This window comes from Pan troglodytes, chromosome 13, assembly GCF_028858775.2.
Source record: "Pan troglodytes isolate AG18354 chromosome 13, NHGRI_mPanTro3-v2.0_pri, whole genome shotgun sequence".
In the NCBI taxonomy this organism is placed as follows: Eukaryota; Metazoa; Chordata; class Mammalia; order Primates; family Hominidae; genus Pan; species Pan troglodytes.
In genome coordinates, this window is record NC_072411.2 from 130,962,655 (window position 1) to 130,985,000 (window position 22,346).

The window sequence follows — 22,346 nt, forward strand, 5'->3', positions numbered from 1 at the left end:
CTGTGAAAGGTGGGTAATGAATTTCACTTTTTCCTTACCATTCCAGACATCTGGAAGATGTAGTTTCAGTAGAAAGTGGCTTCAGCTGGAGTAGGGTTGTGTTTAACATTTTTGCTGAGAAGGCATTTTGAAAGGTCCTCTGGTCAAATTAGGCTAAGTGCTAACATTGAAAGCAAGTTTTAAGTAATTGCTTATCTTTCAGAGCTAAGTGTCTCCCATATTATATTTGCGGCAATAGGACAAATGGTCACAGATCTAGTCATTATAAATCTGTCCAAAACATATTAAAAGGTGACAGGTTCATGATAGGGGCTGGGAAGGGGACAGTTATAAGGCTCTGAAATTAGAATAAACCATTCCATTAATAACTTTATCTATACTTGCATAGGGTATCATGCTTCGTAATCTAAAGCATATGCACCACATTTATCATGTTGGAATATATAGCTATTTGAATAGAATCTAACCCCCCACTTTTCTATCATTTTACCCATCATTTAGTCATTCAACAAACAGTTATTACAAACTTGTCATATGTCATATGTCTGGTCCTTGGGAAAACAAACCAGACAAACTCTGCTTTCCAGTATTGTAGTATTTAGAGGAGGACAGACCTGAGAATAAATAAGTTCATTCCTTTGGGGGAAATGTCTAACAGTCCCTAAGGCAGTTAAGGGAAACCTTTACAGATAAGAAAATGATTACATTGAATCTTTAGAAAAATTTTTTTGCCATCCGTTATGCCGGAAAAATGTTGGATCTTGAAAGTGGAGTAAGAATAAATGTGGCAGAAGAAAATGGAGAAGAATGTTTATGTCAGAGAGATGGAACATAGGCAGAAGCTCAAGGAGATGGAGGACATTGTAAATCTTAGAATATGGGAGGATGTGCATAGGCGATATGCAAATACTATGCCACTTTTCATCAGGGATTTGAGCATCCTTGGATTCTGACATCCTTGGAAGTTTCTGGAACCAATTCCCATGCATACCAAGGGATAACCTTGTATGTGGATATATACATATATAGATGTATATATTTAGGTCTTTAAGTGTGTGTGTATATAGTTATATATGTATGCATAAAGTAGAGCCAATGAATGAGAATGGTAACCACCAAATTAAGGATGGAGTTTTATCAGGATAGAGGATGAGAAATAAGACAAGGGAAAGGTACATTAGGGGAATTCCATTCTACTTTTAAGGTAAGCATTCAATACACAAGCTTAATATTATTTTGTACCATCTGTAGATATAAATAATTCCATAATAACATAAATAGTAAGAGAAAATGGGGAGCCACTGCAATTGAAGCAGGGTGGCAGGAAATGGAGCACTGCCTTGGGGTCCTCATTTAACCCAACCCACCCACTGTAGCCCTGAGATGTAGATTTTACAAACACTTAACTAGAACATATTTACATTTTTATTCTACTTTAGCATCCTGTGTCCTCACTGTCTTAATTTTTTTTTAAAGGCATAAGCTGCAGGAATCTTGGTTATCTTTCCACTGCACTCTCATTGTTCCTCAGCCCTCAGATGGCATATTGTGTGAGCAGACACCCCCATAGAAGCAGAGGCGGCCTTCTAGGTAATAGAATACAGTGACTGTGGAAAAGACTCCCTTTTCCCTAAATGAGGACTTTAGTTCTACCTCTGAATCTGTCAGTTGCTAAGCATGTAGATTTCTTATATATAAAATGAGGAGATTAGATCACATTTCTTCAAATTCAATATTCCTTTTATGCTTCTTTCTGAAAAAAAAATGTATGAATTTGCAGCAGGGTATTCTGAGATCACAATAGAGAAGACAAGACAGAAAGTTTGAGAGCCTTGGTTGGGAAGAATGACCCGGCTACAGAGCAGCACCCAAGCAGGGATGGTCAATAATCACATCCATTTTCAATCTGGTCGGATATACTCAAGTCTAGTCCAAGATTCTGTTGGTATCTGAAGGAAAACTGGAGGAGTTTCTAGGCTGTTGAAACTCTTGCAGTCAGTAAAGTAGAGGATTTTGCTTCTGGAATGTTGAGTTGTCCTTACTGAAGCAATCTAATTCATATTTTCAAGTAAATGGAGTTGATACAGGATAAGCAGTTTGGTAGAGCCCCAGGCTCCCATAGGGGCATAAATTCAGAACAAAGTTTTATAGGAACCAGGAGAAAAGCGTGGAAGCTTAATCATATGAAGTAAGCTCCTGTGTATTCCATGAAGGGTGGAATAAAACAACATGTTTAATGTATACGTCCCAGCACTCACCAAGGTACTCTAGTCTTGCTTTACTCACTGGGAAATACGGGGTTTTAATATACAGGCAGGGTGGGTTCCTGTGAGACTGGGGACAAAGTATATCTAGGTGTAGACTCTAGGCCTGTAGTTCTAAAATTTTACTTCACCTACAAATCATCCAGAAGGCTTTTTAAACATACATTTTCAGAAATTAAATTTTGGTTTGCTTTGGGGTAAGAGAATGGAGCTCAAGCCTAAAGCTGGGAATTGAGAGCCAACATTCTTAGAGAAGAGAATCACAGAGAAAGTTGCTGTAAAATCTATGTACATACTCCACTCAAATTGTTGGCTGCTTTCTAAGCTATGGATATATAAAGTGAGAGTCAAAAATATATAGAAGGAAATAGCAGATAGTAGGCTACAATGGAGATCAGAGCGTTTACTAGTCACCTATGCTGGGGAGACTGAGTCTGGAGTACTAAGAGTTTTCAAGTTAGAGAAGCCCTTATAAACTCTATGAACTTTTCTTTCACACCCCAGAACTCTTGCCACAGAAGTTCTACACCTAAGGATTAAGAACAAGCGTTTAGGAATAAGGAGTATGGCCTGGGAGGAAGAACAACTTTGAAACAAACCAGCCCTAATTACTGTCCAGCTAAAATCCATGCTACAACACAGTGATCTATTGTACTGTGTGTGCTCACCTCTTTAAAGGAAGACTTTTTTTATATAATACTCTTTGTTATATTAAAAGAAATAGGAATCTTGATTAAAAAGGCACTTGATCAGAACCAAGAGAAACAATAGACACTAGAAACAAACCTACAATTGATTGAATTGTTAGAGTTGCCAGGCAGAAACTCTCAAAAGAAAAACACAAGCTATAATTAATATATTCAAGATTACAGAGAAAAAAATATTGAGAATTTTCAGCACTGTGGCAGCCAAGGAAATGGAATGCTTAGATCACCTTTCGAGAAACAACTTGCTCTGAGAGGTGTAGTTAGCAGACAACCACGAAAGAAAATATGGATAGATTAGACTCTAGCAATTTTAAGAACTTAATTAGAAACATCATTAAGATATTAAAAGTTAAGCCACTTTCTAGTAGATGATATTTGTCATACATATATCTGACAAAGTGCTCATATCCACTACATATAAATGACTATTACAAATGCATGAGAAAAAGACAACTCAATTAAAAAACATGAGCAAAACACTTGAACGGGCACTTCACAAAAGAGGATATCTAACTGGCCAAAAAGTATAGGTGCTCAACATTATTTGTTATTAAAGATATGCAAATTAAAATCACAATGAGATAACTCTTCATACCGAGTTTTGGCAAGGATGTGGAACATCCAGAAGTCATATATAGGTGGGGGTATAAATTGAAAAAACTAGCAGAGTCTATTAAAGCCAAACATATGCCTAATCCATGACCCTGTGATTCCACTCCCAAGTATATATGCAAGAAAAATAAATGCAGATGTCTGTCAAAAGACATGAACTTTACTTATAATAGGAATCCACAGTGGCTGAAGGAAAAGTTAAAATATAAGGGATTTCTGGAACTAAAAGGATAAATTAAATCAGAAGGAAAGCACATGCAATCATCGGTCCAAAGGATTCTGGAGTGATCACTCTATACATGGGATGATAGCTGAGGCATTCAACTGTGGACTGGAATGTAAAATATGTTAGGATGGGTCAGAAAGTTTTAAATGGTCATGTGCATTCTAGGCAGATTAAAAAAAAAAAAAAAGAGCACTGGCTGGGTGTGATGTCTTACGCCTGTAATCCCAGCACTTTGGGAGGCCGAGGCAAGTGGATCACTTGAGGTCAGGAGTTCGAGACAAGCCTGGCCAGCACGGTGAAACCCTGTCTCTACTAAAAATAGAAAAAATAGCCAGACATGTTGGTGCGCGCCTGTAATCCCACCTACTCAGGAGGCTGAGGCAGGAGAATCGCTTGAACCTGGGAGGCAGAGGTTGTGGTGAGCCAAGATTGTGCCACTGCACTCCAGCCTGGGTGACAGAGTGAGATGCTATCTCAAAAATATATATATATATATATATTGGGCAGGGGCTTCAACCAGAAATGATTCTGGAAGAGCTGGCCTTGACAATCTAATATCATGGTTTGCTCTGGGCATCTAAAGGACTAAGCACACAAAATATTAAGCACACAAAATATAGAGTCAGGTAACGATCACACAAAGAAAACATGGGAAAACACTAACAGCCAACTTTGCTTAACATTAGATTTTTACTATCTAATGCCATCTTTCACATGGCTGCTTTCTCATTCTATTGGGTGTATGCTTTATGTAAAAATTGTTAATAACTGCCATTCTGATATCACTTTGCTGTTCCCAAAAACAGTTGTCACATTAAAGCAGAAAATACTAGTTCAGAATATATGAGATTTTCCAGAAGTTACACAAAGTCTCATGATTCTATCATCAGGGTTTCTGAACCTCAGCACGTTTAACTCAGACTCTCCGTGTTCTATCCTGTAAAGAGAGGAGAAAAATCCTTGGCATTGTAAGATGGATATGGGCTTCCAATGAACTCGTTTAGCTCAATAAAGCCTGAAAACATATAGAGGATTTTTATGAAAGACCTAGCGGAATCCAGCTACTAAAGAGCATGTCTACATACGCACAAGCAAATGAGATGATATTAGGAACCATTTCAATTTTCTCATGACTGTGGGACAACTGTCCCTTATTCTTCAGCACAGTTAGGCTGACCTGCAGGGCTACCAGCGTAGAGAGGTATTAGATTGTCTCTGATGTAAATAGGAAAAGTTAACAAGGTATTGCTGTAGTTACACAGTGCTATCCCAAGCCATCCTGACTTTTCCCTTCCATGCCAACAGCAGCAGCACCACCTGGAGTCATCTTGGACTGTGGTGTCATCTTCGGATGCTGTGCTAGTTTGGATTTCTGGACTGCCTAACTCTTTACTTCTCTAAGAACAGCATCCTCCATGGGACAAATATCCTCACAGCCAACTGGACTTTGGATGGATACATGATCCAAAGTAGGCCAATTAAATGGGTTTTTGGGATTAGAACTGAGAGTCAGTCTGGTCAGGCTGATATGGATTCTTCAAAACGAGTAGACGAGCCTCAGAAGCTATTAGGTAAGACTAACAAATGATGCCTGCTCTACAGGATGGAGGGAGCAGCAGAAGCCTGTCTGTGGGGTCAGGGAGGCAGAAACAATAGACGGAGGTGTCACCATGACAGTTTTATAGTTAGTCCCCAGTCCTAGCTCCTAGGCAGCCAGTCTGCATTCCTGAGTTCTGAGAGAAAACCCTGTTTCCTTTCAACAAATTCCCATTTCATAGTCAGCTAGCTAGCTGGTTTCTGTTACTTGCACATAAAGAATCTTGACTATGATTCCCAAGATATATTTTCCTAAATGTTAAAATACGAGATAGGTAATGGTAATAGTAAAACACTGCTTTTTCTGTGAATCTTCACATAGTTTCACATTCTTTTATAAGAAAAACTGATTTAAGTTTCAATGACTTGTATGTATTTTTGCAGAACTTGCCTTTGAAATATGAAGACTACCTGTTCTGTTTTTACTGTTATTTCTGCTTCCCTTTTAAACAAGCACAAATACTTTTTATTTTACTTTATAAACGGCATCAGAGGCAAAGTTAATGCTTCCATCCCTACTCTGGAAGCCCACGTTGGGCTGACTCAACTGATATTTTTCTAAAACTCATTAAAATGTTGGTTAAAATGTTTTTAAAAGGGAAACAAAAAAGCAAAGAAAAATTTATTATAATTCTTCAAGGATTGTTCCACTCTTTTCCTCTAGTTTCATGAAAATAACATTTTCAAAATAAAAAAGTTCAGCCTGGAGTTTTGTTTTTGTTTTTTGTAATTGCTAATTTCTTTACAGATTGAACAAGAATTTATAATTTTATTTTTTTAATTTTTTATTGTGAATTAATAAATTATAGTTGTATGTATGGGGGTAAATGTACTACAAGGTAAAATAATTAAATCAAAGTAATTAATAAATCCATCAACTCAAACACTTATTATTTTAGTGACCCCATTTGAAGTTCATTCTGTTAGCAATTTTCAAATGTGCAATACAATATTATTTACTATAACAACCATGTTGGCTAATATATCTAAAAGAACAAAAAATATGTTAAAGATTTTGTACCCTTTGACCACAATCTCCCTACTTCTTCAAACCCCAGCCTTTGTAACCACCACTCTACTCTCTGCTTCTTTGAGTTTGATTATTTTGTAATATTCTTCTGTAAGTAAGAACATGCAGTATTTGTCTTTCTGTGCCTGGCTTATTTCACTTAGCATAATGTTCCCTTATTCCTTCCATCCGTATTGTCACAAATGAAAAAATTTCTTTCTTCTTCAGGCTAATAGTACTCTATTTTGCATATATACCACATTTTCTTTATCCATTTATTTGTTGACGGATGCTTGGGTTAACTCCATAACTTGGCTATTGTCAGTATGAAACCACCTTATACACATTATGACAATGAGAAAATTATGATATTGAATAAGATCTGACCTAACTGATCCCATCTTGCCTTTGACCTCCAAACTGCCCTTGTTCATTACTAGGTGTAGGTCAAACTAACTATAGGAGGAATTTAGTTCATAGTTTAACTATGAAACAAGGATAATAACAACCCTTTCCTGAAACAAACCCCCTTCTTGCTTGGTGACTAGATCACCTTTGTAAAACTAACAAATTAGCCACGAGATTAAAATTATGGTTTAGGCATCATGCAGCCAGAGACCACAAGATTCCTTACCTCCCATTGCTATTATAAAACCTAAGATTGGTGTTCAAGATATTTTTCAGAACCTGCATTCTGAAGGACCAGCTAACACCATGTAGACGACTAATCTGACTCAACAGTTATGTGCTTCCACCCAGGTACAGAAGACAGCAAAAATAATCCTCTTCGACTCCCTGTGATTTCATTTCCAACCCAACCAATCAGTACTTCATACTCCCTAGCCCACTACCCACCAAATTATTCTTAAAAATATCCACTCTCCGAATTTTCAGGAAGATTGATTCAAGTAATAAAACTCCAGCCTCCTGTTTAGCCAACTCTGTGTGCATTAAGCTCTTTTTCTATTGCAATTCCCCTGTCTTGATAAATTGACTGTATCTGGGCAGCAGTCACGAAGAACCCATTGGGCGGTTACAAGTAGTGCTTGCAATGTCCATGAGAGAGCAGACATCTCTTCTACGTACTGATTTCCAGTCTTTTGTTTAAATATCCAGAGGTGAGATTGCTGGATTGCAGGATAATTTCATTTTTAGTTTTTAAGGAACCTCATACAGTTTTCCATAATGGCGGAACTACTTTACATTTCCATCAACAACGTGCAGAAATTTCCTTTTACCACATTCTCATCAACAAGTATCTTTCATCTTTTTAAGATAGGGTACACATTTTTGTATTCTTTTAATTATTGCACAGTGGAATATTTCCTAAGGTATCTCTATTACTCTGTATCCTTTAAAAAGTATGAATACCAAAATTAGACACAATATTTAAATGCACCATGAACCCTGACAAGCCTTCAGGGCAGTAGGAATCAACAAATCAACATGATTGAAACATCACAATTTATAATTTTTTCCCACAATAAAGGAAACAATTGACAGAGTGGAATGACCAAGAATTTCTAGAAGGATGGTGCTACTTGGTGAGTAATTTCCTTTAGTTAATTTAGCTAAAGAACTGCATTCTTTGCATACTTTCCAGAGTTCTCTGCTAACCATTTGCAGAAGTTCTTGTTTTGAACTCCATGAAGTCTCTCATGCCAGCAACTTTCCTACCTAGTAGCCAGGTTGGTTGAGTCATGTAACTTCTGGCATGAGCTGCCAGGGTTCCACACTGCCTTAAGCCGAGCACAGAGATGTGAGCTCATTTAAAATGTTTATTACATTTTATGATTTTAATTCATTTCCTGCTTCTGTGAGGTTACCAGGCTATTTGTTGAAATATGAAAGTACACAGGGGCCTTCCAATGATGAAGTAATTTAACATTTTTTGTTTAAAAAATAAAATCCTCAAAAAGTTTCCCAGTTACACACCAGTCAAAAAAAGAACGTTCACATTGGGTGCAAATAACTCTCAGCTCCTGCTGACGGTACTTAAGCAAAATGCAGAATTTCTAAAAAAAAAAAAAAAAAAAAAAAAGCTTTCAAAGGACTTGGGTTAGGGGAGCAGTAAAAGACTCCTTGAATAAAATTCCTTTTATGAAAACTAAAAGTCAAGTCAAAACAAACACAAAAAGCCGTTGATTTCACTCAGTGTTTTTTATATGTCTTTAACACCTGCTACTGGAGCCCTGGAATTATAGACTAAGCAGCCATGCCAGTTAAAGATCATTCCAGATCAGCTCTCTAGCCCCCTCTTTTTATTATAAAATGTGTAATTTTTTTAGAGTTGTATAAGGAAGCAAATAAAATAATACTTCATAATTTCACTATATAAGAATAAGAAGCTTTCTTAAAAGTAACAATGAAATTAGTAAAATATGTACATGGTTAGAAAATGCAAACATTTCACAGTAAAGTACAAAGTAGAAAAACTTCCAAACCATTTCCATCCTTGTTTTCCAACAGTAACACTGTAAGCAATTTTGATGAATATACAGCATGGGAATTACAGTTATCAATACTGAATTCTATACTTGAAAAAAGCAACACTATACAAATACAGTGAATTCATGTATGAATGTGCTTATAGGGACAAAAATATATCTTTTTTTAAAAAAAAAGCAAAGAGCACCTTTTAAAATTTAATAATATATCTGGGAAATCTTTCAATTCATAAACCATTTTAATTATTTTACCTTGAAAACATGTATATTAGATCTAGTCACCAATAATTTGTTTTCTCGTTCTTTTTCTTTCTCCTAGAAATCTCCTGCCAATTCCCACATTTATTTTTCAAGATAAGATTTTGGTATTATTTTGTCAAGTCTATATTTCTCTCACACTCAAAATAGGTATATGTGTCTGCATGTAATATTCCTATACTGTGTGGTATATAGATATGTGTATATATGTCACAAAAATATGTGAATTTGAATTGCATTTAATTTACATTTAAAATAATATTGGTGCTTCTAATGTCATTGGTGAGTGCTATTTTATTTTTTCTGGTCTAAGTTTGGGACATATTATTATATTTTTTTTATTTCACTGCAAAACCTTTTAGGACAATGCTGAATAGAACTACTCATGAACATCTTCAACTGGGTTGCAAAGTTACGGAGAAATAGTTTAGTATTTCCACAATGAACGTGATATTCGCTAAAGGTTTTGGGTAGATATGCTTTATTAGATTGAAGAAGCTCCTTTCTATTTCTAGTTTGCTCATTTTTAATATGAATCTCTATTGAGATAGCAGTATGGTGTTTTTCTTCATTCTGTTAATGTAAGGATCCACATTTATTGATTTTTGAATGTTAAACTAATCTTTCAAAGTTTCCTCATATAAATCAAATTGAGCATGATGTATTATCCATTATATATAGTATTGAATCTGATTTATTATAATGTTGTGTAGGATTTTTGCCTGTGTACATAAGAAATATTAGCTTGCAATTTTTCTTTTAATGTCCTTTTCGGATTTTACTATCAAGGTCACACAAACCTCAAAAATGAATGGGGCCATATTATATCTTATCTCATTTTCTGGAAGAGTTTTTATAACATGTGTGTGATTTTTTTCTTTAAATATTTGGAAAAAAATAGCCAGTGAAGCCACCTGTTTCAGGAATTTGTCAAAAAATTGTTAATTTCACATTCATTTTCTTTAATAGCACGGGAACATTGATTTGTTATTTCTCCTTTTTTCAGTTTTGAGCTGTGTTTTTCAAGTGATTTGTCCATTTCTTCTACATCACAAAATTTATTGTCATAAAGTTGCAGATAATTATGGTAGATTGCACTGTGTTTCCAGTTCTTGCTTGTCTTGGCCACCTAACTGAGCACAGCCTAATTAGTTGAGATCCAGCAGACCCACAGACATATGAAAGAAAATAAAGAAATATTAGTTTAAGCCACTGAGTTTTGAGATGGTTTATTTTATAATAATCAATGAACCAAAAAAATTTTAATTAGCTTGCAATATACGTAATATGGCTGATTTGTGACTTCTCCTCTTTTCTTGATAAGTCTTGCTACAGATTTAACAAATTTATTAATCTTTAAAAAATATTTCTTTTTGCTATTGTGTGCTTGCATTGTCTTTAATTTTTGCTTATATTTATTATCACTTTCCATTTACTTTCTATGTATTTGATTTGCCACTTTTCCTAATTCAAATATCAATTCTATTCTTTCTCTCATAGAATCCTTATTATACATCTATTAGACATTTTCATTTTGTCCCAGATGTGTCTATATGCTTTTTTCTTAACATTTCAACTTTTTATATATACTAGGCATACATGTTCTGGTTTGTTATGTGGATATATTACACTGAGATAGTGAGCATAGTACCCAACAGAGTTTTTCAACCCATTTCCCCTCCATTCCCCCTACTTCTAGTAGTCCACAGTGTCTATTGTTTCCATGTTTATGTCCATGTGTGCTCAATATTAAGCTCCCACTTATAGGTGAGAACATGTATAGTATTTGGTTTTCTGTTCCTGTGTTAGTTTGCTTAGAATTATAGCCTCCAGCTCCATTCATGTTGCTTCAGAGGACACTTTTTTCATTATTTTATATGGCTATGTAATATTCCATGGTGTATATGTTTCATGTTTCCTTGATCTAATCCACCATGCATGCTTTCTGCAGCCATGTCCTCAAGTTCACTAGTCCTTTCCCTACTGTTTATGATTCTTCATTATCTAACACATTCATCTAACCATCTAACACATTCTTAGTTTTAGTCTTGTTTTTATCAGTTCTCAAGTTTCCATTTGAAATTTTTGATGGATTCTGAGTCTCTCTTGCAGTTCTTCATCTTTTCTTCCATTTTCTTGACAGGTTAATCCAAATTATTTTAAATATACTATCTGAAAACTTCAATATCTAAACCATATATGCATCTGTTTCTATTTACTTCTGTTTTGTCTCCAGTTCGTTGTTCTGAATTTTAGCATATTTCATATTTTTTAGATGCTGGAATTAACAAGTAAAAACTATAGTGATTCCTTCAAAAATGCTTCATTTTCTGTTGACTGGTAAATATAAGTCTAGTAAATCAACTTGAGCCTGTGAAAGTTTAGTTTTAGGTGTGGGTAGGAATAGGCTGTTTCAGTTTTTACTTTTTCTTAGGGTATGGCCCTTCTGAGGGCTCAAGAGAAAACTTGAATTGTTTACGAAACAGAATATTGGATATATCTGGGGGGCAGAATAATGGCCCCCCAAATATACCCATGCCCTAAGGAGCTATGAATACTTTAGGTTACACTGCAAGAGACAATTAAGTTTGTAGATGAAATTAAGTCTGTTAATAGGCGGACCTCAAGATGGAAAGATTATCTTAAATTATCTGGGTGAGCTATGTGAAACCACAGGGGTTCCAAGTGGAAGAGAGAAGCAGGAAACAGGGAACCACAGAGTTGGAGAGAAGCATGAGAAAGATTCAACTGGATATTGATTGTTTTGAATAATACAGACAGCCTTTAGAAATTGGAAAATGCAGGAAGATGGATTTTTCCCTAGAGCCTCCAGTAAGAAATGCTGCCCCTCTGATAACTTGAGTTTAGTTCAGTGAAACCCATTTTAGACCTCTGACCTCCAGAACTAAAAGATGATTTTCAATCTGTTATATCTCTACATTTGTGGTAATTTTTTACAGTAGCAGTGAGAAACTAAGATCCATTGCTATGGAGTACATTGTGCAGCCCCTCTGCCCAAATTCCTGTTGGAAGTGTCACCCCCAATGTGATGGTACTTGGAGATGGAGCCTTTGGGAAGTAATGATGTTTACATGAGGCCATGAAGATAAGAACCTCATGATGGGATTAATGCCTTTATAAGAAGAGATGCCAGAGAGCTTACTCTCTCTCTCTTTCTCTTTGTCATGTAGGAACACAAAGAGAAGGCGGAAATCTTCAAGTCAGAAAGAGAACTCACTGAAACCTGACCATGTTGGCACCCTGATCTTAGACTTCCAGCCTCTGAAACTGTGAGAAAGTAAATTTATGTTGTTCAAGCCACCTACTCTATGGTATTTTGCATGGCAGCCCAAGCCGACTAAGATACCATCATGTTAAATGGACTTAAATTCTCATTCCCTATCATCAGACAGTTAGTAAAATTTCTGCTTAGCTCTGTGGCTTTCCAAGTTTTGCTTTCTATTGTGTTTCTTGGAGTCTTACCCTGTTAATATGCATATCTTAGGAGTCCATCTTTAGCTTAAAATAATTTTTTTGTCTGATATAGTTGGTCTCCACTGTCCCATCCCTCCAGATCCTCCTATCCATGACTTCGTTCCTTAAAATGTGGATACTCTGACAGTCCAACCTATGTCTTATGTCTCCTCAGTCCAGTCAGACTATTTTCAGCTTGGATTCCATTTCCCCTTGCTGTCGTGAACTAGAAAATACTCTCAGGGAAAACATGGGAAAATGTGGAACTCATATCTTATGCTCTCCTACTTTTACAGTCTACCATTCATCCAGTTCTTATTTACTATGATTATTCACGACAGCCTTCAAAAGTTGTTTTTTTCTATTATGTCCACATTTTGTAAAGGTATCATTAGGAATCTTGGTTTAATTCAAGCTACTTAGCCATAACTAAAAATGAACTCTATTCCAATTAAATTTAAAACATTAATCTTGTATTTTAAGTAGGTTATCTGCCTTGTCTGGCTCTAGGAAAGATCATGTCAAGACCCTCCTCCCCAACCCAGAGATTGCCACAGAATGTCATATATTCTTCTAAAAGCTATTGCTTGAGAGTCTTTGTCTGCATAACAGAAAATAACCTTTGTTCTCATTGTATTTTCTCCCCTCAGCCTCCCAAGCTTGTTCCCACCTTCCCCCAAGAACCCCCAAAGCCTGTCTCTTTCTCTACAGTGTAACAACTTTAGGCCCTTCTTTGAATCCCGTGTTCTCTATGGCTCTTGTGCTCATATGCACATACTAAATTTGCATGGCTTTCCTTCTGTTAATCTGTCCCTTGTCAATGTGTTTTATAGACTCAAATTATCAAACCTTCAGAAGGAGAGAAAGAAAAATTATCTTTGCTCCTATATATGTTGTTGTCTTTCTGAAATACTATGGATCTTTTAGTGACTTGAGAGAGTGGTAGCTAAAGTGGTCTCATAGCAATAAGGAACTATCCAGTGAATACTATGTAGAGTTTTTCCATACTTTTCTTGTTTCTGTATTTCATTCATTCAACAGATACTTGTTGCATGGTTTCCATTCTGTGCTGCCTTCTCTTCTGGACGATGGGGTTAGGATAGTGAATGAGAAGGTAAGTTCTATGCTACAAAATTTAGCAAGATGGAAATTGTGTGTGTTATAAAGAAAAATAAATTGCAGATAAGGAGAGCCTAACAGAAAGCCAGTTTGCGTTAGCTGTTCACTTCACTAACAGATTTTCTTTATAGGTGTAAATTTATTTTATAAAAGGACAGCTTTTCAGAGCTAATTCTGTGTCTGCAGTTTCTGTGAATAACCATCTCAAAATATACCAAAGAAACGTACTTTGGGGTGATGTATTTTAATTTCCTACCCATATTTAGACCAGAATTAACTGGAAAAATATAATATATCCCTCCCTTTCACTATAAAATGTCAGGATTTATGTCAAACATAAATTAGAGACCCTAATCTCATATAATTGTGCAGTATATTGCATATTCCACTATGAGATAGTACTTTTTTAAAAAATTTCTTTACCAAGAAAATAGAAGAAATAAAATAATTAGTAAAAATAGAAATTTTATATTGTCTAGGAAACCAAATTTATTTACAATTAGTCACTGTGGATGTGAAAGGAAGGTGGTTTCACATGACTTGAGAACAGGACAGGGTTAAATGTGCTGCCTCTGGCATCAAAGACCTTGCCCATCTCTACTTCCACAACGTTTAGACTCCTAATTAACGTAGTTCCCATTGAACTAAGCTATTTACAGTTCCCATTGAACCCCTTTTGCTGTTATTTTTGTTGTAGAAACCAGAAATTAAACTTAAATTTATCCTAAAAATTATAAAATTATGAATAAATATCTTTCTGGATTTTATTTTGAAGTTTTTTAGAGTGTATGTTGTAATTTGATACATTTATAGAATTTGTAAAGATCAAATCAATGTACTTGCTATATCACCTGAAATATTTATCTTTTTAATGCTAGCATCATTTGAATTTTCTCTTTTAGCTATTTTGAAATATAGAATAGATTATTGTAAACAATTGTCGTCCTACTGATCTACCAAACCGTATATTTATACCCATTAATCAACTTCTCTTTATCCCTCTTATCCCCATCCTTCCCAGGTTCTGGTAACCAGCAATCTAATCTCTACCTTCATGAGATTCACTTTTTTTTTTAACTCCCATATAAGAGTGAGAACATGTGACATTTGACTCTCTGTACTTGGTTTATTTCAGTTATCAAAATGACCTCCAGTTCTATTCATGTTGCTGAAAATGACAAAATTTCATTACTTTTTATGGCTAAATAATATCCCATTGTATATTATACCACATTTTCTTTATCCATTAATCTGTTGATGGGCACTTAAGTTGATTCATATTTTGGCTACTGTGAATAGTGCTACAATAAACATGTAAGTGCAAATGTCTTTTCGATATGTTGATGTCCTTTCTTTGGAATATATCCTCAGTAGTGGAATTGCTAGATCATATGGTAGTTCTATTTTTAGGTTTTTTTTGCAGAACTTCCATACTGTTCTCCATAGTGGCTTTACTAATTTACATTCCCACCAACTGTGTATGAGGATTCCCCTTTCTCTGCATCCTTGCCAGCATCTGTTATTGACTGTGTTTTTGATAAGAGCCATTGTAACTGATGTGAGATGATATCTTATTGTAGTTTTAATTTACATTTCTCGGATTATTTTTATATACTTGTTGGTTATCTGTATTTCTTCTTTTGAGAAATATCTATTCAGATATTTTTCCCATTTTTAATTGGATTCCTTGAGATTTTTGCTGTTGAGTTGTTTGAGCTCCTTATATATTCTGGTTATTCATCTCTTGTCAGATGGATAGTTCACAAAAATTTTCTCCCATTCCGTGGATTTCTCTTCACTTTGTTGATTATTTTCTTTACTCTGCAGAAGCTTTCCACTTGATGTAATCCCACTTGTCTGTTGTTTGCTTTGGTTGGCTGTGAATTTGAAATCTTACACAAAAAAATCTTTGCCCAAAGCAAAGTCCTGGAGCATTTCCCCAATGTTTTCTTCCAGTAGTTTTCATAGGTTTAGGTCATAAACTTAAGTCTATGATTTGATTTTTGTGTATGGCAAGAGAGAGAGGCCTAATTTCATTCTTCGGTATATAGTGATTTAGTTTTCCCAGCACTATTTATTGAAGGCTGTCCCTTCCTCTTTGCATGCTCATGGCACCTTTCTTGAAGGTAAGTTGGCCCTAAATGTGTGGACTTATATCTGGGCTCTGTATTCTGTTTCATTGGTTTATGTGTCTGTTTTTATGCCAATACCAGGCTGATCTGGTTACTGTAGCTTTGTAGTAAATGTTGAAGTCAGGTAGTGTGGTGCCTTCAGCTTTGTTAATTTTGCTCAGGATTACTTTGGCTATTCAGTGTCTTCTGTGGTTCCACATAAATTTTAGGATTTTAAAATTCTATTTCTGTGAAAAATGTCATTGGTATTTTTTATAAGGATTGCATTGAATCTGTAAATTATTTTGGGCACTATTGTCATTTTGACAATATTACTTCTTTTAATCCATGAGTATAAAATATCTTTCCATTTGTGTCCTTTTCAATTTTTTGTCATCATTATTTTATAGTTTTCTTTATATAAATATTTCACTTCTTTGGTTAAATTGATTCCTAGGTATTTTATATTCTTTGTAGCTATTGTAAGTGGGATTGCTTTCTCAATTTCTTTTTTCAGATTATTTACTGTTGGTGTATAAAATGCTACTAATTTTTGTGTGTTGATTTTGTATCCTGCAACTTAGCTGAATTCTTTTATTAATTCTAACAGTTTTTTGGTGGAGTCTCTAGGTTTTTCTAAATATAAGATTATGTCATCTGCAAACGAAGCTAGTTTGACTTCTTGCATTCCAAGTTGAATGACCTTTCTCTCTCTCTCCCTTCCTTCCTTCCTTCCTTCCTCTCTCTCTCCTTCTTTTCTCTTTTCTTTTCTTTCCCTTCCTTGCTTCCTTCTTCCCTCCCTCCCTCCTTCCTTTCTTTCTTCTTTCTTTCTTTCTTCTTTGCCTTCCTTCCTTCCTTTCTTCTTTCTTTCTCTTTTTTTCTTTCTTTCTTTCCTTCCTTCTTTCCTTCCTTCCTTCCTTCCTTCCTTCCTTCTTTCTTTCTTTCTTTCCTTCCTTCCTTCTTTTTCTTTTCTCTCTCTCTCTCTCTCCCTCCCTCCCTCCCTCTCTCTCTCTCTTTCTTTCTTTCTTTCCCCAAAGGGGTTATTTCTGCAGTGTCCAATGGTTGGATAGGGGTTTGTGCCCAGAGGACCTGTGGGATGAACCTCCTAGAGCATGGTGCTGCTGTACAGCCACTCTGATTAAGCATCTCTTATGGCCGAGTTACAAAGAAGAGTTTCCAGAGGTAAGATAGTAGTCTTGGTTCCCTCTTTTTTCTCTGCCTGCCCTCAGGGATGTTTCTCCCTTTGAGCACTTGTGATGTTTCCTGTGGGTTAAGACAGAAACAGGGCTCTTACCATGGAATTAAAGGTGGTGGGAAAGCTGGTTGTCCACCTTGATTTCACTTTTTCTGGTGTAGAAACCGTCTACTTGGGGAAAAATTTTCCATGTGCTTGGTATCAGGCAGGATACCAGGGGCGATGTCATGGATGTGGAAGTCCTACTCTCTTACTCTCTGCTCAGTTTTTTCATTTCTCTTTGGCCCTGGATACTGTCTCATCTTCGTATTGAGTTCTGGGACATTTCTGGTGACAATCTTGGAGCTGTATATTTGTTTTAGCTTTTCTGTGGCGGGGTGTGGGTAGTGAAGCCAGTTTGTTTCTATGACACCATTTTGGAGCCAGAAGTCTAAATGTTTATTTTCTTGAAAGCAACCCATGAGCAGCGATCTCAGTGCTCTAGATACTCCCTGGCTCCTACTTGGAGTATAGGATTAATTCTGCAGTTTGGTTCTCATGAAAAAATGATGGTCCTATGATTTCATCTTTCTTAGGACTTTTGCTTGATTGTAGTACAGGTTGACATTTTTACTATGTATTTCTCGAAGAAATTTTACTTACCTAAATATTTTGGATAACTCTTGGACTGGAGAGATTGCATATTGGAGATGTGAGAAATTCTTTTTTTTATTATACTTAAAGTTTTAGGGTACATGTGCACAACGTGCAGGTTAGTTACATATGTATACATGTGCCATGTTGGTGTGCTGCACCCATTAACTCATCATTTAACATTAGGTATATCTCCTAATGCCATCCCTCCCCCCTCCCCCAACCCCACCACAGGCCCTGGTGTGTGATGTTAGCCTTCCTGTGTCCATGTGTTCTCATTGTTCAATTCCCATCTATGAGTGAGAATATGCGGTGTTTGTTTTTTTGTCCTTGCGATACTTTGCTGAGAATGATGGTTTCCAGCTTCATCCATGTCCCTACAAAGGACATGAACTCATCATTTTTATGGCTGCATAGTATTCCATGGTGTATATGTGCCACATTTTCTTAATCCAATCTATCATTGTTGGACATTTGGATTGGTTCCAAGTCTTTGCTATTGTGAATAGTGCCACAATAAACATATGTGTGCATATGTCTTTATAGCAGCATGTTTTATAATCCTTTGGGTATATATCCAGTAATGGGATGGCTGGGTCAAATGGTATTTCTAGTTCTAGATCCCTGAGGAATCGCCACACTGACTTCCACAATGCTTGAACTAGTTTACAGTCCCACCAACAGTGTAAAAGTGTTCTTATTTCTCCACATCCTCTCCAGCACCTGTTGTTTCCTGTCTTTTTAATGATCGGCATTCTACCTGGTGTGAGATGGTATCTCATTGTGGTTTTGATTTGCATTTCTCTGATGGCCAGTGATGGTGAGCATTTTTTCATGTGTCTTCTGGCTGCATAAATGTCTTCTTTGAAGAACTGTCTGTTCATACTCTTTGCCCACTTTTTGATGGGGTTGTTTGTTTTTTTCTTGTAAATTTGTTTGAGTTCATTGTAGATTTTGGATATTAGCCTTTTGTCAGATGAGTAGATTGCAAAAATTTTCTCCCATTCTGTAGGTTGTCTGTTCACTCTGATGCAAAAATCACAAGCATCCTTATACACAAATAACCGACAAACAGAGAGCCAAATCATGAGTGAACTCCCATTCACAATTGCTTCAAACAGAATAAAATACCTAGGAATCCAACTTACAAGGGATGTGAAGGATCTCTTCAAGGAGAACTACAAACCACTGCTCAAGGAAATAAAAGAGGATACAAACAAATGGAAGAACATTCCATGCTCATGGATAGGAAGAATCAATATCGTGAAAATGGCCATACTGCCCAAGGTAATTTATAGATTCAAAGCCATCCCCATCAAGCTACCAATGACTTTCTTCACAGAATTGGAAAAAACTACTTTAAAGTTCATATGGAACCAAAAAAGAGCCCACATCGCCGAGTCAATCCTAAGCCAAAAGAACAAAGCTGGAGGCATCACACTACCTGACTTCAAATTATACTACAAGGCTACAGTAACCAAAACAGCATGGTACTGGTACCAAAACAGAGATATAGACCAATGGAACAGAACAGAGCCCTCAGAAATAATGCTGTGTATCCATAAATATCTGATCTTTGACAAACCTGACAAAAACAAGCAATGGGGAAAGGATTCCCTATTTAATAAATGGTGCTGGGAAAACTGGCTAGCCATATGTAGAAAGCTGAAACTGGATCCTTTCCTTACACCTTATACAAAAATTAATTCAAGATGGATTAAAGACTTAAATGTTAGACCTAAAACCATAAAAACCCTAGAAGAAAACCTAGGCACTACCATTCAGGATATAGGCATGAGCAAGGACTTCATGTCTAAAATACCAAAAGCAATGGCAACAAAAGCCAAAATTGACAAATGGGATCTAATTAAACTAAAGAGCTTCTGCACAGCAAAAGAAACTACCATCAGAGATGTGAGAAATTCTTACTCTATTGCTTATACAATTTGAGAACCCCACCCCAACAAATTTTTTTATAAAAATATCATTGAAACTTGCAAATACGTTATAGTACATGTCCTGTGAGATTTCGAATGCACACATTCTTAATGAACTTTGAAAGCATTTTGAATTGGTGTAATTCTGGATACTTCCATAGGATACTCCAGTAAGTTTTCATTCTCATTTCACATTCCTAGTTTTAAGTCATTTTTTTTTCTTCTAAATATTAAGCTTGTTTTGATTTCAGGGGCCACTTTGAGTAAGATTTGCAAATAACCTTTCCCACTCTGTAAGACCCCAAGCTAACTAAAGTGAAATAAAAATTCTAGAATTCAAAGCTGATCTCTTTCAGAATCTAGGATGCACTTACACCGTTGTAGGTTTTTGAAAAGGAGAATGTTTCTCCATACAACTGAGAAAGGCCATAGGGAGAGGGAAGTGGGAGATTTGTTTCTAATTAAAAGCTTTCAGGCCATTAGTTATGGTAGAGACAGGTGAGAGAGAGTGAGGTATGGTAGTAAAAAAACTAGAAAGACCTCAAATGTAAAAGTAAAAGCTTGTAGTAGTTTTCTAACTAGAAACTAGAATTTTTTCTAATATGTTAGACATAAAATTCTATAAATGGCAATAAATAAAATGTTACTTTTGTGAACATAAATATGAACCATAAAAGAACACAAAAAAAGGAGAAGTGGCATATATATGGCATTTGATATACATAAAACATATTAATGTTTTTAAATAAAAAGTTTTTTTGTATATTGAAACATGATACTGATATATATGCAAGTATATCCCTTACATCTAGTGAAAAACTTAAAAATAACACCAGTGAAACATAATTTAATTTTAAATATTACAGCAAGTTTTAAATAGCCTTTTTATAATTTGAACATTATTTGTACTCCAGAATATTATATATTTTACCATCAAAAGTAACAAACTGTCATTATATCCACTTTGAAACACCAGAGAAGATAGTTAATTCATTATCTATGATATTCAGATAACATCAAGTTATCTTTCTCTGCCAGTGAATCTCTTTCATTTAGTAGAAGAGAGTGTAATTGTCCTTGGCACAGACAGGGAAAATACCCTGTGATGTTTTAAAAACATCAGTATACCACCCTTATTCTCCAAACCATAATTATAAAGGATGACTTTTACTGTGAGAAAGCCATTTTCCCTTAGTAAAACAACTGCATGACTGTATTGACTTTGGAATAAGCTGCTCTAAATCTCAATACATATTCCCACAGTGTTTATCACAACCAAAAGAAACTCATTTACATTTCATTAAATATTCTTGTATTTCTATATTTTAAAATCTTAATTCTTTCAAGTACTCACTTTTACGTGGTCTGCATCTTGTATTGTTCTTTCTTCATTTCAAATTCTTACTGAAATAAATTTGATATTTTTATTTATTTTCTCTTCTAGCTGGCCACAGTAGTAATAAAAGAATAATAAAAGTATTTCAATGTAAGCTTCATTACATTTCTTTCTATCAATTAGTATGCATTATAATTAGTATCTAATGATTAATTAATTTAATGCATAAACAGTTTTTTTAGACATATACTACATATCAAACATTTTGCTTGGTACTGGGTATACTTTTTTTTTTTTTTTTTTTTGAGACGGAATCTCGCTCTGTCGCCCAGGCTGGAGTGCAGTGGCATGATCTCGGCTCACTGCAAGCTCCGCCTCCCGGGTTCATGCCATTCTCCTGCCTCAGCCTCCCGAGTAGCTGGGACTACAGGTGCCCGCCACCACGCCCAGCTAATTTTTTGTATTTTTAGTAGAGACAGGGTTTCACCGTGTTAACCAGGATGGTCTTGATCTCTTGACCTCGTGATCCACCCGCCTCAGCCTCCCAAGCGCTGGGATTACAGGTGTGAGCCACCGCGCCCAGCCCTACTTTTTTAAGGCATGGAGTTTGTAAGCTATTTGGAAACCTATGAGAAATATTTATTTATGTATGATACTTTATAAATTTATTCACATTGCCCTTTGGATGATATAAGATATGCAGTTAAAATTTCAAATAATGTAATGTTTTTCTTTGTTTTTATAAAAGCTTTAAAGTGAAAGAGGGGAAGATTAAATTATTTTAATTTGATATAAATAGCATTTTAATCTGTTATTTCCTATCAAGTCAAAACTTTTACCTTTTTCATATATTTCTAATTCTATTGTGTGGATATGAAGTGTTTTGTAGTTATTGATGACATGTCAGTAAATTTCATTTTTAAGTGAACACACATCCTCATCCAACACTTCTGAGTAATATTTCAATTTAGAATTAAAATAATAACTTTCTTATTAAATATCAGCAAAGCAGAACAATTTTAAACATCCACTATGTAGAAACCATGTCAAAAATAAGAATATAAAAATTCGTTGGGACATGGTGCCCTAGAGTCAGACATAAGTTTGGATTTTGCCTTCACCACTTAGAAGCTTCTTAGTCTTGTTAGTTTTCATCTTTGTGACTCTGTTAATTCATTTTTAAAATGTTTTATACAATAATATGCACATCAAAAGATTGACGAGAAGATTATATTAATTAATATAAAGTGCAGACCCTATGTGTGGTGAGTAAACACTAAATATATATTAGCCATTATTATTAATATTAATTAATGTTCTGAGTATTGATAGGTCAAGCATCTGATACATTTAATTGCCATTTTCTCATTTCTTATTTTTATTGTCTTGTTTTATCGGAAATGTAGTTGTTGACTCTGTTTC

At 35.4% G+C, this 22,346-nt stretch overlaps 1 long non-coding RNA gene across 2 annotated transcripts in view; it reads left to right on the plus strand.

Moving 5' to 3' along the window:
* The window catches only part of LOC107973946 (uncharacterized), a 109,469-nt gene that overhangs the window by 34,033 nt on the left and 53,090 nt on the right, over nucleotides 1–22,346 (plus strand). For both annotated transcript variants that reach the window (XR_010149911.1, XR_008546720.1), the window contains exons 3-4: nucleotides 12,311–12,409; nucleotides 13,635–13,707. This is a non-coding gene — a long non-coding RNA (uncharacterized LOC107973946). The remainder of the gene's footprint in view (nucleotides 1–12,310; nucleotides 12,410–13,634; nucleotides 13,708–22,346) is intronic.